This window comes from Aquarana catesbeiana, linkage group LG06 (genome assembly GCF_042186555.1).
Source record: "Aquarana catesbeiana isolate 2022-GZ linkage group LG06, ASM4218655v1, whole genome shotgun sequence".
Lineage (NCBI taxonomy): Eukaryota > Metazoa > Chordata > Amphibia > Anura > Ranidae > Aquarana > Aquarana catesbeiana.
This window is the reverse complement of record NC_133329.1, coordinates 50,054,279-50,069,304: the sequence shown is the minus strand read 5'-3', so window position 1 is coordinate 50,069,304 and position 15,026 is coordinate 50,054,279. Positions and strand designations below refer to the sequence as shown.

General features: G+C 47.3%; 1 protein-coding gene across 1 annotated transcript in view; it reads right to left on the bottom strand.

The window, feature by feature from the left end:
- LOC141148389 (interferon-induced very large GTPase 1-like) overlaps window positions 1-14,702 on the bottom strand; it is a 54,105-nt gene extending 39,403 nt beyond the window's left edge. The window contains exon 1 of the mRNA XM_073635835.1: window positions 14,630-14,702. The gene's annotated coding sequence lies outside the window, so the exon portion shown is untranslated. The remainder of the gene's footprint in view (window positions 1-14,629) is intronic.
- Window positions 14,703-15,026: the final 324 nt, after the last annotated feature.

Here is a 15,026-nt window from a genome sequence, read left to right as displayed (position 1 = left end):
TGATAAAAACTGCATGGGATTTCCCCACAGGGGAACCCCGAAACAAAAAAAATGCGTGGGGGTCCCCCTAAATTCCATACCAGGCCCTTCAGGTCTGGTATGGATATTAAGGGGAACCCCGCACCCAATTTTTTTTTAAAAATGGCGTGGGGGTCCCCATAAATTCCATACCAGGCCCTTCAGGTCTGGTATGGACATTAAGGGGTACCCCGCGCCAAAATTTTTTTAAAAAATGGCGTGGGGGTCCCCCTCAAAATCCATACCAGACCCTTCAGGTCTGGTATGGATTTTAAGGGGAATCTCCCGCCAAAATTTAAAAAAAATGGCATGAGGTCCCCCAAAAATCCATACCAGACCCTTATCCGAGCACGCAACCTGGCAGGCCGCAGGAAAAGAGGGGGGGTGAGAGAGCACCCCCCTCCTGAACCATACCAGGCCACATGCCCTCAACATTGGGAGGGTGCTTTAAGGCAGCCCCCCAAAGCACCTTGTCCCCATGATGCCCAAAGCACCTTGTCCCCATGTTGATTAGGAGAAGGGCCTCATCCCCACAACTCTTGGCTGGTGGTTGTGGGGGTCTGCGGGCGGGGGGCTTATCGGAATCTGGAAGCCCCCTTTAACTAGGGAACCCCCCAGATCCTGGCCCCCCCTGTTTCACAAAAAAAGTGTCAAAAAGATTAAAAAACACAAGAGACGGTTTTTGACAAGTCCTTTATTAATTTCTTCTTCTTTCGGCTTCTTCTTCCATCTTCTTTCTTCTGGTGTTCTTTTGGTGTTCTTCTTCTTCCTCCATCTTCTTCTTCATCTTCTTCTTCTCCATCTTCTTCTTCCTCCGCTCTTCTCGTCCTGCATCTTCATCCAGGCTTCTTCTCTGCTCCGTCCGCACGATCCGCCTCAGTGGGAGTCTTCAGCTGTGTGACGCTTCACTTCTTATGACATTTCTTATATAATGGAGGGCGGTGACCCCGCCCTCCTCTGACGCACGGGGAATTCACGGGACTTCCCTGTGGCTTTTCCCGTGTTGTATTGTATGGTTTTTTGGGGGGACCCCACGCATTTTTTTAAAAACATTTTGGCGTGGGGTTCCCCTTAAAAGGTCTGGTATGGATTTTGAGGGGGACCCCCATGCCATTGTTTTTTTAAATTTTGGTGCGGGGTTCCCCTTAATATCCATACCAGACCTGAAGGGCCTGGTATGGAATTTAGGGGGACCCCCACGCCATTTTTTTTTCATTTTGGTGCGGGGTTCCCCTTAATATCCATACCAGACCTGAAGGGCCTGGTATGGAATTTAGGGGGACCCCCATGCCATTTTTTTCTTAATTTTGGTGCGGGGTTCCCCTTAATATCCATACCAGACCTGAAGGGCCAAATCGGCTTCGGGACCCGACATCGTGGGCGCCCAGGACAGGTATGTGTCCATATATTATAAGTCAGCAGCTGCAGTATTTGTATTGTATTGTATTATTTTTTTTTCGGTGGAAACTTGATGCTTTAAACTTGATATATTTTTTACTATACATTGTGTGATACCCAAAAAGTCCTATGTAGCAAATCTCTTTATATTTATTATATGATACTGTATATGGTGGAGGACACAGTACCTGTAAAGCCTTTATTCTAAGGGCAGACTACTTGTCACCACTTCCCCATTTATCTATTTCCAAAAAAACAATACATGGTACATGGGGGACAGCAGCAACATAGCAACAGAACCTGCTACTGACACAAAAATAGTTCAAAGAAGGACTGTTGGGTCCTAGGAAATCAGAATGAATGTAGGTGGACTTAAACTCCAGTCTCCCTAACCACACAAACTTCAATTCATTGTAAAGTATTGGAATCAAATATACAATACAAATTACAAAACTGTATATAACACTGATACTGTATATAGCACAGGATATATTACTGTATATCTCTGATACTGTATATAGCCCAGGATATAGTGCCATATATAGCACTGATACTGTATATGGTACAGGATATAGTACTGTATATAGCACTCATCTGTATATACTGTAGTACAGGATATAGTACTCATCTGTATATAGTACAGAATATAGTACGCATCTGTATATAGTACAGGATATAGTACTGTATATAACACTGATACTGTTTATAGCACAGTATATAATACTGTATATATCAGCAGATATAGTACTGTTTATGGCGCTGATACTGTGTATAGTACAGGATATAGTACTGGATATCACAAAGCTATAGTAGCACAGTATAGTACACTATCCAACTCTCTCTACCTGAAATGTCAGCTGTACTCACTCTCACTAAACTCCCACATAATGTCAAGGACTGCGGATTAACTATTTTCTGCCATTTATTTTACTATTCTCACTGCTTTTATTTGGATCAGACTCTGCCTCCATTTTCTCCCCATTGTTCATATTCATCTACATTATGATGTCTCTTCCCATTGTTTAGTTAGCTTATGCTCTGCCTTCTCCAGGTGTTCTCCTGTTCTGCTTTCTCTCACTCTTCTAGTGTTTTATGTTCAGATATCTTTCAGCTGTCCCCTTCACCCTCTGCTGGTCAGCTCTCCTCTCCACCCCTGCCATGATCAGGATCTATGAATGGGGTGAAGTCAGTGGATGGGAAGGTATGTGACAGTGGTATGGGAGATGAGGGTCAGGGAGGTGCTCTGGCTGGAGGGTAAGGTGTGTGGGGAAACTAGGAAAGAGGGGAAAGGGGAACATGGCATGCACTGGCCTCCTGATATTGTAGGGAAACAAAAAGAATCACTTTTCACAGGTTTACATAGCATGTCAGTGTCTAAGGAGAGCAGGTGCAGCAGAATGGAGCTTGTCTTTGCTCCCCATGTAAGGCTGAATCACAAAGGCTGGTGATGCCAATATTCTAATGAAGCATTATTGTTCCAGATGTGTATATACACTGCTTGGGCCTGGCCCCCCCTACTGACATGTCACACACTAGAGATGGGTTTAGTTGTATAGAGTTCTACCTTATTTATTACCCCTGATCAGCTCCTCTTTAATCCTCAGATCATCTCACTTCCTTCCCCATCAGTCTACTGATGTCCAATGCACCCTCCCACAACTCCAATATTGGCCACTGCACTAGCCCACTTCCCCACTGATGGTCACTGCACATGGCCATTTCTCTGCTGATGGCTATTAAACCCACCCTCATTTCCACTGATAGCCACTGCATCCATCCATTTCTCCACTGATGGCCAGTGTACCCCCCTACCCACTTCTCCACTGATGGCCACTGCACCCACCTACATCTCCACTGAGGGCCACTGTACCTACCAACATCTCCATTGATGACAACTAGGGAAGAGCTTCGAGTTCGAGTCGAACTCGCAAGTTTGCCGAACAGCGAACAATTTGGGGTGTTAGCGGCAAATTAGAAAGCCGCGGAACACCCTTTAAAAGTCTATGGGAGAAATCAAAAGTGCTAATTTTAAAGGCTTATATGCAAGTTATTGTCATAAAAAGTGTTTGGGGACTTGGGTCCTGCCCCAGGGGACATGGATCAATGCAAAAAAAAGTTTTAAAAACGGCCGTTTTTTCAGGAGCAGTGATTTTAATAATGCTTAAACAATAAAAGTGTAATATCCCTTTAAATTTCGTAGCTGGGGGGTGTCTATAGTATGCCTGTAAAGGGGCGCATGTTTCCTGTGTTTAGAACAGTCTGACAGCAAAATTACATTTCAAAGGAAAAAACCCATTTAAAACTACTCGCGGCTATTGCATTGCCGGTCCGACAATACACATAGAAGTTCATTGATAAAAACGGCATGGGAATTCCCCACAGGGGAACCCCGAACCAAAATTTAAAAAAAAATGACGTTGGGGTTCCCCTAAATTCCATACCAGGCCCTTCAGGTCTGGTATGGATATTAGGGGGAACCACGCGCCAGAAAAAAAAAAAAACGGCGTGGGGTCCCCCCAAAAATCCATACCAGACCCTTATCGGAGCACGCAACCTGGCAGGCCACAGGAAAAGAGGGGGGGACGAGAGTGCGGCCCCCCTCCTGAACCGTACCAGGCCACATGCCCTCAACATTGGGAGGGTGCTTTGGGGTAGCCCCCCAAAACACCTTGTCCCCATGTTGATGAGGACAAGGGCCTCATCCCCACAACCCTGGCCGGTGGTTGTGGGGGTCTGCGGGCGGGGGGCTTATCGGAATCTGGAAGCCCCCTTTAACAAGGGGACCCCCAGATCCCAGCCCTCCCCCTGTGTGAAATGGTAAGGAGGTACAAAAGTACCCCTACCATTTCACTAAAAAACTGTCAAAAATGTTAAAAATGACAAGAGACAGATTTTGACAATTCCTTTATTTAAATGCTTCTTCTTTCTTCTATCTTCCTTCATCTTCGTCTTCTTCTTCTTCTGGTTCTTCTGGTTCTTCCTCCTGCGTTCTCGTCCAGCATCTCTTCCGCTGCGTCTTCTATCTTCTTCTCCTCGGGCCGCTCCGCACCCATGGCATGGGGGGAGGCTCCCGCTCTTCTCTTCATCTTCTTCATCTTCTTCTTCATCTTCTTCTCTTCTCTTCTTCTCTTCTTCATTTTCTTCTCCGGGCCGCTCCACATCCATGCTGGCATGATGGGAGGCTCCCGCTGTGTGAGGGCGTCTCCTCGTCTGACAGTCCTTAAATAATGGGGGGCGGGGCCACCCGGAGACCCCGCCCCCTCTGACGCACAGGACAGGACGGGACCTCCCTGTGGCATTCCCCGTGATGTCACAGGGAAGTCCCGTCAAGTCACCATGTGTCAGAGGGGGCGGGGTCACCGGGTGGCCCCGCCCCACGTCATTTAAGAACCGTCAGATGAGGAGACGCCGTCACACAGCGGGAGCCTCCCTCCATGCCAGCATGGATGCGGAGTGGCCCGGAGAAGAAAATGAAGAAGAGAAGAAAAGAAGAAGAGACGAAGATGAAGAAGATGAAGAGAAGAGCGGGAGCCTCCCCCCATGCCATGGGTGCGGAGCGGCCTGAGGAGAAGATAGAAGATGCCGCGGAGGAGATGCTGGACGAGAACGCCGGGGGAAGAACCAGAAGAGCCAGAAGAACCAGAAGAAGAAGATGAAGGAAGATAGAAGAAAGAAGAAGCATTTAAATAAAGGAGTTGTCAAAAACTGTCTCTTGTAATTTTTAACATATTTGACAGTTTTTTAGTGAAATGGTAGGGGTAAGTACCCCCTTACCATTTCACACAGGGGGGAGGGCCGGGATCTGTGGGTCCCCTTGCTAAAGGGGGCTTCCAGATTCCCAAAAGCCCCCCGCCCGCAGACCCCCACAACTACCGGCCAGGGTTGTGGGAATGAGGCCCTTGTCCTCATCAACATGGGGACAAGGTGTTTTGGGGGGCTACCCCAAAGCACCCTCCCAATGTTGAGGGCATGTGGCCTGGTATGGTTCAGGAGGGGGGGCGCTTTCTTGTCCCCCCCTCTTTTCCTGCGGCCTGCCAGGTTGCGTGCTCGGATAAGGGTCTGGTATGGATTTTTGGGGGGACCCCAAGCCGTTTTTTTTTTTGGCGCGGGGCTCCCCTTAAAATCCATACCAGACCTGAAGGGTCTGGTATGGAATTTAGGGGGACCCCCACGTCATTTTTTAATTAAATTTTGGCTGGGGTTCCCCTTAATATCCATACCAGACCTGAAGGGCCTGGTATGGAATTTAGGGGGACCCCCATGTCATTTTTTTTTTTATAGTATGCCTGTAAAGTGACGCGTGTTTCCCATGTTTAGAACAGTCCCTGCACCAAATGTCATTTTTAAAGGAAAAAATCTCATTTAAAACTGCTTGCGGGTTTAATGTCATGTCGGGTCCTGGCAATATGGATGAAAATCAGTGAGACAAACGGCATGGGTACCCCCCAGTCCATTACCAGGCCCTTTGGGTCTTGTATGGATATTAAGGGGAACCCCGCACCCAAATTAAAATAAGGAAAGGTGTGGGGCCACCAGGCCCTATATACTCTGAACAGCAGTATACAGGCGGTGCAAACAAGACAGGGACTGTAGGTTTGTTGTTAAGTAGAATCTGTTTGTAATTTTGAACATTTTTAACGTGTTTAGCTCCAGCCAAAAAATCTTTTCTAAGCTTTTTGGAAAACATAGGGAAGGGTTATCACCCCTGTGACATTTGTTTTGCTGTCTTTCCTTCTCTTCAGAAGATTTCACCTCACTTTTTTGTCCCAATGAAAAATGTTTTTTGAAAATTTGGGTTTTTTTGTGGAACAAGGATTGGAAAGCATCAGTGGAAAGGAGAAATTGTTTTCCCATATTAACTCTTACAGGAGAGAATTTCCCTTCCTAGGGGTAGATTTCATCTCACTTCCTGTTGTCTCCTTCCGTTTGCAAGTAGGAGTCATTTGTAAGTTAGATGTTTGAAAGTAGGGTCCTGCCCTATATACTCAGCAGAAATTTGGGCCTTAGGTGTTGCTGTGGCCACAACACTGTAAGCCCTCACAGGGCCCTGCTGTGAAATATTAGATCAAGGATTGTAATTACATGCCCCTGTTGAACAGGAGCTGAAAAATTAGGCCTTAGGCACTGGTGCTGGTGCCACAACACTGCAACCCCTCACAGACACTCTAGTTGGAACGCAGGAACGAGCCCTGCTGCAAAGTATTGCTTCAAAAATTGTAATTACACGCCTCTGTTAGACAGGGGCAGAAAAATTGGGCCTTAGGCACTGGTGCTGGTGCCACAACACTGCAACCCCTCACAGACACTCTAGTTGGAACGCAGGAACGAGTCCTGCTGCAAAGTATTGCATCAAAAATTGTAATTACACGCCCCTGTTAGACAGGGGCAGAAAAATTGGGCCTTAGGCACTGGTGCTGGTGCCACAACACTGCAACCCCTCACAGACACTCTAGTTGGAATGCAGGAACAAGCCCTGCTGCAAAGTATTACATCAAAAATTGTAATTACACGCCCCTGTTAAACAGGGGCTGAAAAATTGTGCCTTAGGCACTGGTGGTGGCGCCCAGAACCAAAAATGTTCTTACAAGCTATCAGCGTGATGATTGAGGAGGAAGAGGATAATTACTCAGGGATAGTCACTCAGCATCAGCATAGGCAGTCTTTGAAGGGATCTGAGATTTAAAAAAAAATGATTCGGTTACATCTGCATCAGGTGCTTGGTAGCTGGTGGTGATCCAAGACTGATTCATTTTTATGAAGGTCAGCCGATCGACCGAGTCGGTGGACAGACGCACCCTGTGATCGGTTACCACGCCTCCAGCAGCACTGAATGTGCGTTCCGAAAGAACGCTGGATGCAGGACAGGCCAGTAGCTCAATTGCATACTGTGCAAGCTCTGGCCAGTGATCCATCCTCAAGACCCAGTAACCCAGAGGATTTTCGGTGGGAAAGGTGTCCAAGTCTGATCTTGCCCCTAGGTATTCCTGCACCATGTAAAACAGACGCTGGCGATGGTTGCTGGAACCGATCATACCTTGGGGCTGCGGACCAAAAAATTGTCTGAACGCATCGGTCAGACGGCCACCTTCTCCACCGCTCCTTCTTTGACTGACCGAAGCCTCAGCAACACGTTGTCCAGAAACAGGAGTTTGTAACCTCCCAGTCTCTGGGAACGCGTTGCACAGACCTTTCTGCAAGGCCTCCCGAAGATGTTTCATCCTCTGCTCCCTCTGCGATGGCAAGATAAGGTCCGCAACCTTACCCTTGTAACGTGGATCAAGGAGGGTTGCCAGCCAGTATTGGTCCTTCTCCTTGATACCACGAATACGAGGATCCTTACGCAGGCTTTGCAGGATCAGGGAGGCCATGCAGCGTAGGTTTGCTGAGGCATTCGGTCCGGAGTCCTCTGGGTCACTAAGGACAACAACGTCCGCAGCCACCTCCTCCCAGCCACGTACAAGTCCATGTGTTCCTTGGGACTGATCCCTTAAAGACTGCTGCTGATGCTGAGTGCCAGGCTCCACCTCCATACTGACACAATCTTCCTCCTCCTCCTCCTCGTCCTCTTCCTGTGTGATCGGCGGGCACGCAGGAACAGTGTCTGGATAAAGGGGGCCTTGAGAGCTAAGGAAGTCCTCCTCTTCCTGCCTCTGTTCTTCCTCAAGTGCCCTGTCCATTATTCCACGCAGCGTGTGCTCCAACAGGTGGACAAGGGGGACAGTGTCACTGATGCATGCACTGTCAGTGCACCGTTGGTGCCATTGTCGCAAACCACCATTCCTGCCTTAAGTTGGCGTGGCGTCAACCACCTCTGAACCTGCCCCTGCAGAGCTGACAGAACCTCTGCCCCAGTGTGGCTCCTGTCCCCCAAGCACACCAGCTCAAGCACCGCATGGCATCTTTTGGCCTGCGTACTTGCGTAGCCCCTTGAACGCCTACGGAGCACCGCTGGTTCCGAGGAAGAGGCCATGGAGGAAGAAGAAGAGGAGGGGGTGGAGGAGAGAGGTGTGTCACAATCAGCATTTTGGAGGCGTGGTGGCGGAACAACCTCCAACACTACTGCACCTTGTCCTGCATCCTTTCCAGCTGCCAGTCACCCAATGCGCCGTGAAACTTAGGTAACGTCCCTGTCCATGCCTGCTGGACCATGAGTCAGCGGTAATATGCACCTTACCGCTGACCGCCCTGTCCAGCGAGGCATGGACATTGCCTTCCACATGCCGGTAGAGAGCCGGAATCGCCTTCCGTGAGAAAAAGTGGCGTTTGGGTACCTGCCACTGAGGAACCGCACATTCCACAAACTCACGGAAGGGGGCAGAGTCTACCAACTGAAAAGGCAGCAGTTGAAGTGCTAGCAATTTTGCCAAGCTAGCATTCAACCGCTGGGCATGTGGATGGCTGGGAGCAAACTTCTTTCGGCGGTGCAGCAGCTGGGGCAGGGAAATTTGCCTGGTACAATCTGACGTTGGTGTACCAAAAGCAGATTGCCCACAAGTACTTGGCTGTGACACACCTAATTCTACACCTTCATTCCTCTCACTGCAGGTCTCAGAGAGGACTGAAGGTCTAGTGGGGTTGGAAATCTCAGCTGATGAGGAGCAAGGAGAGATCCTCTTTGTTCTTTGGTGTGGGTCTTTTAGATACGCTTGCCAACAAACTGCATGGCAGGTCAACATATGTCTGGTCAAGCATGTGGTACCCAAGCGGGAGATGTTTTGGCCACGCGAGATACGCTTGAGACATATGTTGCAAATAGCAGCGGTGCGATCTGATGCACTCGTCTCAAAAAAGGCCCACACCAAAGAACTTTTTGAATAACGCGCAGAGACTGCAGCGCCCTGCACATGTGGAGCTTTGGGGTGTGATGCAGTCAATGTGCTGCCCTTAGGCTGGCCCCTGGAGGGCATCCTGCCTCGTTGGTGATGTGCTGCCTCCTCCTCCTCCTCCTCCTCCTCCTCTCTCCTATCAGGCACCCACGTTGAGTCAGTGACCTCATCATCCCCTCCCTCCTCATCACTGGAGCAAGCCTGGCAGTATGCTGCAGCAGGGGGAGCATGACTGCCAGATTGCTGTCCTTCTTGGGCACCCCCTCTGTCCGTGCTCATGTTACTGCCTTCATCGAGCTCAGTATCATCATCAGAGCCTTCCAAACGCTGGGCATCCTCCTGGAGCATGTACCCAACACTGTGGTCAAACAGTTCGAGGGAATCCTCATGAGGACATGGTGGAGCTAGGGAAGGAGTCACTGATGACATTGAGCTGAGGGAAGAGGCCGCTGCTTTGCCAGACAAAGCACCCTGGGCATGGGTGAGAGAGGATGAGGAGGATGAGGACGGCTTGGTCATCCACTCGACCAAGTCTTCCGCATGTTGCGGCTCAACACGGCCAGCTCCTGAAAAAAAAGGCCAAGCGTGTCCCATGGCCACGTGCTGATGAGGATGCACCGTCTCCACGACCAGCACTAGACACAGAGCCTGCTTGCCCTCTCTTATTGGCTTGTGACTGTCTGCCTCTCCTTCTTGGCCTTCCAGACATACTAATGGCCTGTAGCTGCATTAAGCTGGGATAGAACACCTGTAATTTTCTTCAGGTAGCTTTATATACTGTAACCAGACAAGCCTGCCTGTCAGTAGGAAGATAACAGGAACGGATCTAGCTGAACACTGTGAGCAGGACGCACTGTACTAAATGTAAATAGTCTAGCTGCCTGACCGTGGTACTAATAGGATCAAATAGAACACCTGTAATTTTCTTCAGGTAGCTTTATATACTGTAACCAGACAAGCCTGCCTGTCAGTAGGAAGATAACAGGAACGGATCTAGCTGAACACTGTGAGCAGGACGCACTGTACTAAATGTAAATAGTCTAGCTGCCTGACCGTGGTACTAATAGGATCAAATAGAACACCTGTAATTTTCTTCAGGTAGCTTTATATACTGTAACCAGACAAGCCTGCCTGTCAGTAGGAAGATAACAGGAATGGATCTAGCTGAACACTGTGAGCAGGACGCACTGTACTAAATGTAAATAGTCTAGCTGCCTGACCGTGGTACTAATAGGATCAAATAGAACACCTGTAATTTTCTTCAGGTAGCTTTATATACTGTAACCAGACAAGCCTGCCTGTCAGTAGGAAGATAACAGGAACGGATCTAGCTGAACACTGTAAGCAGGACGCACTGCACTAAATGTAAATAGTCTAGAAGATAACAGGAACGGATCTAGCTGAACACTGTGAGCAGGACGCACTGCACTAAATGTAAATAGCAGGAACGGATCTAGCTGAACACTGTGAGCAGGACGCACTGCACTAAATGTAAATAACAGGAACGGATCTAGCTGAACACTGTGAGCAGGACGCACTGCACTAAATGTAAATAGTCTAGAAGATAACAGGAACGGATCTAGCTGAACACTGTGAGCAGGACGTACTGCACTAAATGTAAATAGCAGGAACGGATCTAGCTGAACACTGTGAGCAGGACGCACTGCACTAAATGTAAATAGCAGGAACGGATCTAGCTGAACACTGTGAGCAGGACGCACTGCACTAATGTAAATAGTCTAGAAGATAACAGGAACGGATCTAGCTGAACACTGTGAGCAGGACGCACTGCACTAAATGTAAATAGCAGGAACGGATCTAGCTGAACACTGTGAGCAGGACGCACTGCACTAAATGTAAATAGCAGGAACGGATCTAGCTGAACACTGTGAGCAGGACGCACTGCACTAAATGTAAATAGCAGGAACGGATCTAGCTGAACACTGTGAGCAGGACGCACTGCACTAAATGTAAATAATCTAGAAGATAACAGGAACGGATCTATCTGAACACTGTGAGCAGGACGCACTGCACTAAATGTAAATAGCAGGAACGGATCTAGCTAAACACTGTGAGCTGGACGCACTGCACTAAATGTAAATAGCAGGAACGGATCTAGCTGAACACTGTGAGCAGGACGCACTGCACTAAATGTAATTAGCAGGAACGGATATAGCTGAACACTGTGAGCAGGACGCACTGCACTAAATGTAAATAGCAGGAACGGATCTAGCTGAACACTGTGAGCAGGACGCACTGCACTAAATGTAAATAGCAGGAACGGATCTAGCTGAACACTGTGAGCAGGACGCACTGCACTAAATGTAAATAGCAGGAACGGATCTAGCTGAACACTGTGAGCAGGACGCACTGCACTAAATGTAAATAGCAGGAACGGATCTAGCTGAACACTGTGAGCAGGACGCACTGCACTAAATGTAAATAGTCTAGAAGATAACAGGAACGGATCTAGCTGAACACTGTGAGCAGGACGCACTGCACTAAATGTAAATAGCAGGAACGGATCTAGCTGAACACTGTGAGCAGGACGCACTGCACTAAATGTAAATAGCAGGAACGGATCTAGCTGAACACTGTGAGCAGGACGCACTGCACTAAATGTAAATAGCAGGAACGGATCTAGCTGAACACTGTGAGCAGGACGCACTGCACTAAATGTAAATAGTCTAGATAGAAGATAACAGGAACGGATCTAGCTAAACTGAATACAGTGTATATATATATATGCAACACCTGGGATGCATATATATACACAATACACTGTAAGTGCAGCTAACTGACTGACTGTTCTGCCTAATCTATCTAACTCAAATCAAATGACACTGTCTCTCTCTCTCTCTATCTCTCAGCACACCGGAACACACACTACACAGGGCCGCTGTGCAGGCGGCCTTATATAGTTTGGGGTGTGTACTAAATCCCCTGAGCCATAATTGGCCAAAGCCACCCTGGCTTTGGCCAATTACAGCTCTCTCTACTGACGGCGCTGTGATTGGCCAAGCATGCGGGTCATAGTGCATGCTTGGCCAATCATCAGCCAGCAATGCACTGCGATGCCGCCGTGAATTATGGGCCGTGACGCGCCACACGAATTTGGCGCGAACGGCCCATATCGTTCGCAATTCGGCGAACGACCGAACAGCCGATGTTCGAGTCGAACATGGGTTCGACTCGAACACGAAGCTCATCCCTAGCCCTGAGATATGGGGCCCCAAATTCGGTTCAGAAAATGTCAAGCACTTTTCTGCAGCAGAGAATGACATTTTCCGAACCGATTTTGGGGCCCCGTATCTCGGGGCCACTTAGTGCTAGGAACTTCAGCTTTGGAAGTTCCTGAGATACGGGCCCCCAAAAACGGGTCGGAAAATGAAATTTTTTGCTGCAGAAAAGTGCTTGACTCGAGTATAAGTCGATGGGGGCACTTTCAGCACAAAAAAATGTGCTGAAAAATTCGACTTATACTCGAGTATATACGGTAATACTTATAGTTGATAACAAAAATCCAGAGCCAGGATAACATTTTTTTGCCCATCCAATTTTTATCCATCCTGTTAACCACTTAAGGACCGAGCATATTTTTGACACTTGGTGCTTACAAATTAAAATCATTTTTTTTGCTAGAAAATTACTTAGAACCCCCAAACATTATATATATTTTTTCAGACATCCTACAGAATTAAATGGAGATCGTTGCAATACTTTATGTCACACCGTATTTGCCGTATTTGCCCAGCGGTCTTACAAACGCATTTTTTGGGGAAAATACACTTGTTGAATTAAAAAATAAGAAACCAATTTTTTTCTATATTGTGAAAGATAATGTTACGCTGAGTAAATTGATACCCAACATGTCATGCTTCAAATTTGCGCCTGTTCGTGGAATGGCACTTAAAAATCTCCATAGGCGACATTTAAAAATTTCTACAGCTTACCAGTTTAGAGGTACAAAGAAGGTTTTGGGCTAGAATTATTGCTATAACAATCGCACATACCTCACATGTGTGATTTGAACACCGTTTACATATGTGGGCGTGACTTACGTATGCGTTTGCTTCTGCGCGTAAGCTTGGAGGGACGGGGCGCTTTAAATTATTATTATTTATTTAATTATTTTTTTTATTTTTACACTGTTACTTAAAAAAATGTAATCACCTTTATTCCTATTAAAAGGAATGTAAACATCCCTTGCAATAGAAACAAGCAGGACAGGTCCTCTTTAATACGAGATCTGGGGACCTCAGATCTCACATCTGCACAAAAATGCAATTAAAAAATAAATATCTTTTTTTTTATCCTTAAAAAAAAAAAAAAAAAAAGGGCCCTGTAAGGCCAGAGGGCGGAAGTGACGTTTAACATCGCTCCAGTCCTCCAAGGGGTTAGAGCCGAGTGGGGTCCATTATACCCTCACTCGACTTCAGATCCTCAGAGTTCTTTGCCATGAGGTACCATGTTGAACTTCCAGTGACCAGTATAAGAGAGTGAGAGCGATAACACAAAATTTAACACACCTGCTCCCCATTCACATCTGAGACCTTGTAACACTAAGGGTCGGTTCACACTGGGGCGACTTGGGATCCGACTTGTACGCTCTCAAGTCGCCCCAAGTCGCCCCAGAAATAGATTCAATGGGAGTGAACGCTAGCGTCTTAATAGACACTACTGAAGTCGCTCAGACTTCAGAGCGTACTCCCTGTACTACTTTGATCCGACTTGGTAGGCGACCTGTACCATAGAAATCAATGGAAGTCGCCTCCAAGTCGGATCTCTCTGTAAAGTCAAGCGACTTTGCAGGGAAAACCCCTCCCTCCCCCCCTCCCTCCCAGAGAGCTGATTGCCCTGTGATTGGCCACAGCCGAAGTCGCCTGTCATGGAGGCGACTTCAAGTCGCCTTGTAATTTGCTGAAGTCGCGCTGAAGTCGCGCTGAAGCCGCGTTGAAGTCGCGGTACAAAGTCGCGCTGAAGTCGTGTTGCCCCAGTGTGAACCGACCCTAAAGAGTCACATGACACCGGGGAGGGAAAATGGCTAATTGGGCTTAATTTGGACATTTTCACTTAGGGGTGTACTCACTTATGTTTCCAGCGGTTTAGACATTAATGGCTGTGTGTTGAGTCATTTTGAGCGGACAGTAAATTTACACTGTTACACAAGCTGTACACTCACTACTTTACATTGTAGCAAAGTGTCATTTCTTCAGTGTTGTCACATGAACAGATAGAAGCAAATGTTTACAAAAATTTGAGGGGTGTACTCACTTTTGTGAGATACTATAAGAAATAATTTATACAAATAAAATAAAATATTTCATATATTAGTAAATCCCCCTTGTTTTCCCCAGGTAGTGGATGAAATCTCTGGATTATCTTACCTGTTATAAGAGAGCTGAGATCCAATCCCGCTATACTCCCAGTCTGCAGCGTTCAGCTCTTCAGGAAGGAAATGAATTCCTTCCTCGCTCTTCCTGTTATATGAACAATCGCAAATTCTTCACCGACTTTCACTTTCACTTCTTTTATTTAACCCCTTTGTTTTCTCGCAGTGGTCTCTTCAGAGAAAACATGTGTTGTATGTATAATAACATATTGAAAGTCATTCAGTCTAAAGCTAAAGTCCAGACAAACAGTTCATTTGCTCAGTTAAGTGTATTTCATCTGTGTTCTGAGCAGAGGTGAATCTTTAATTAGGCAAACTAGGCAGTCGCCTTAGGCCTCGCCCCCACAAGGGCCTAGCGGGCGGCCGTCTAATTTGCCTTGGACAGTGGGACT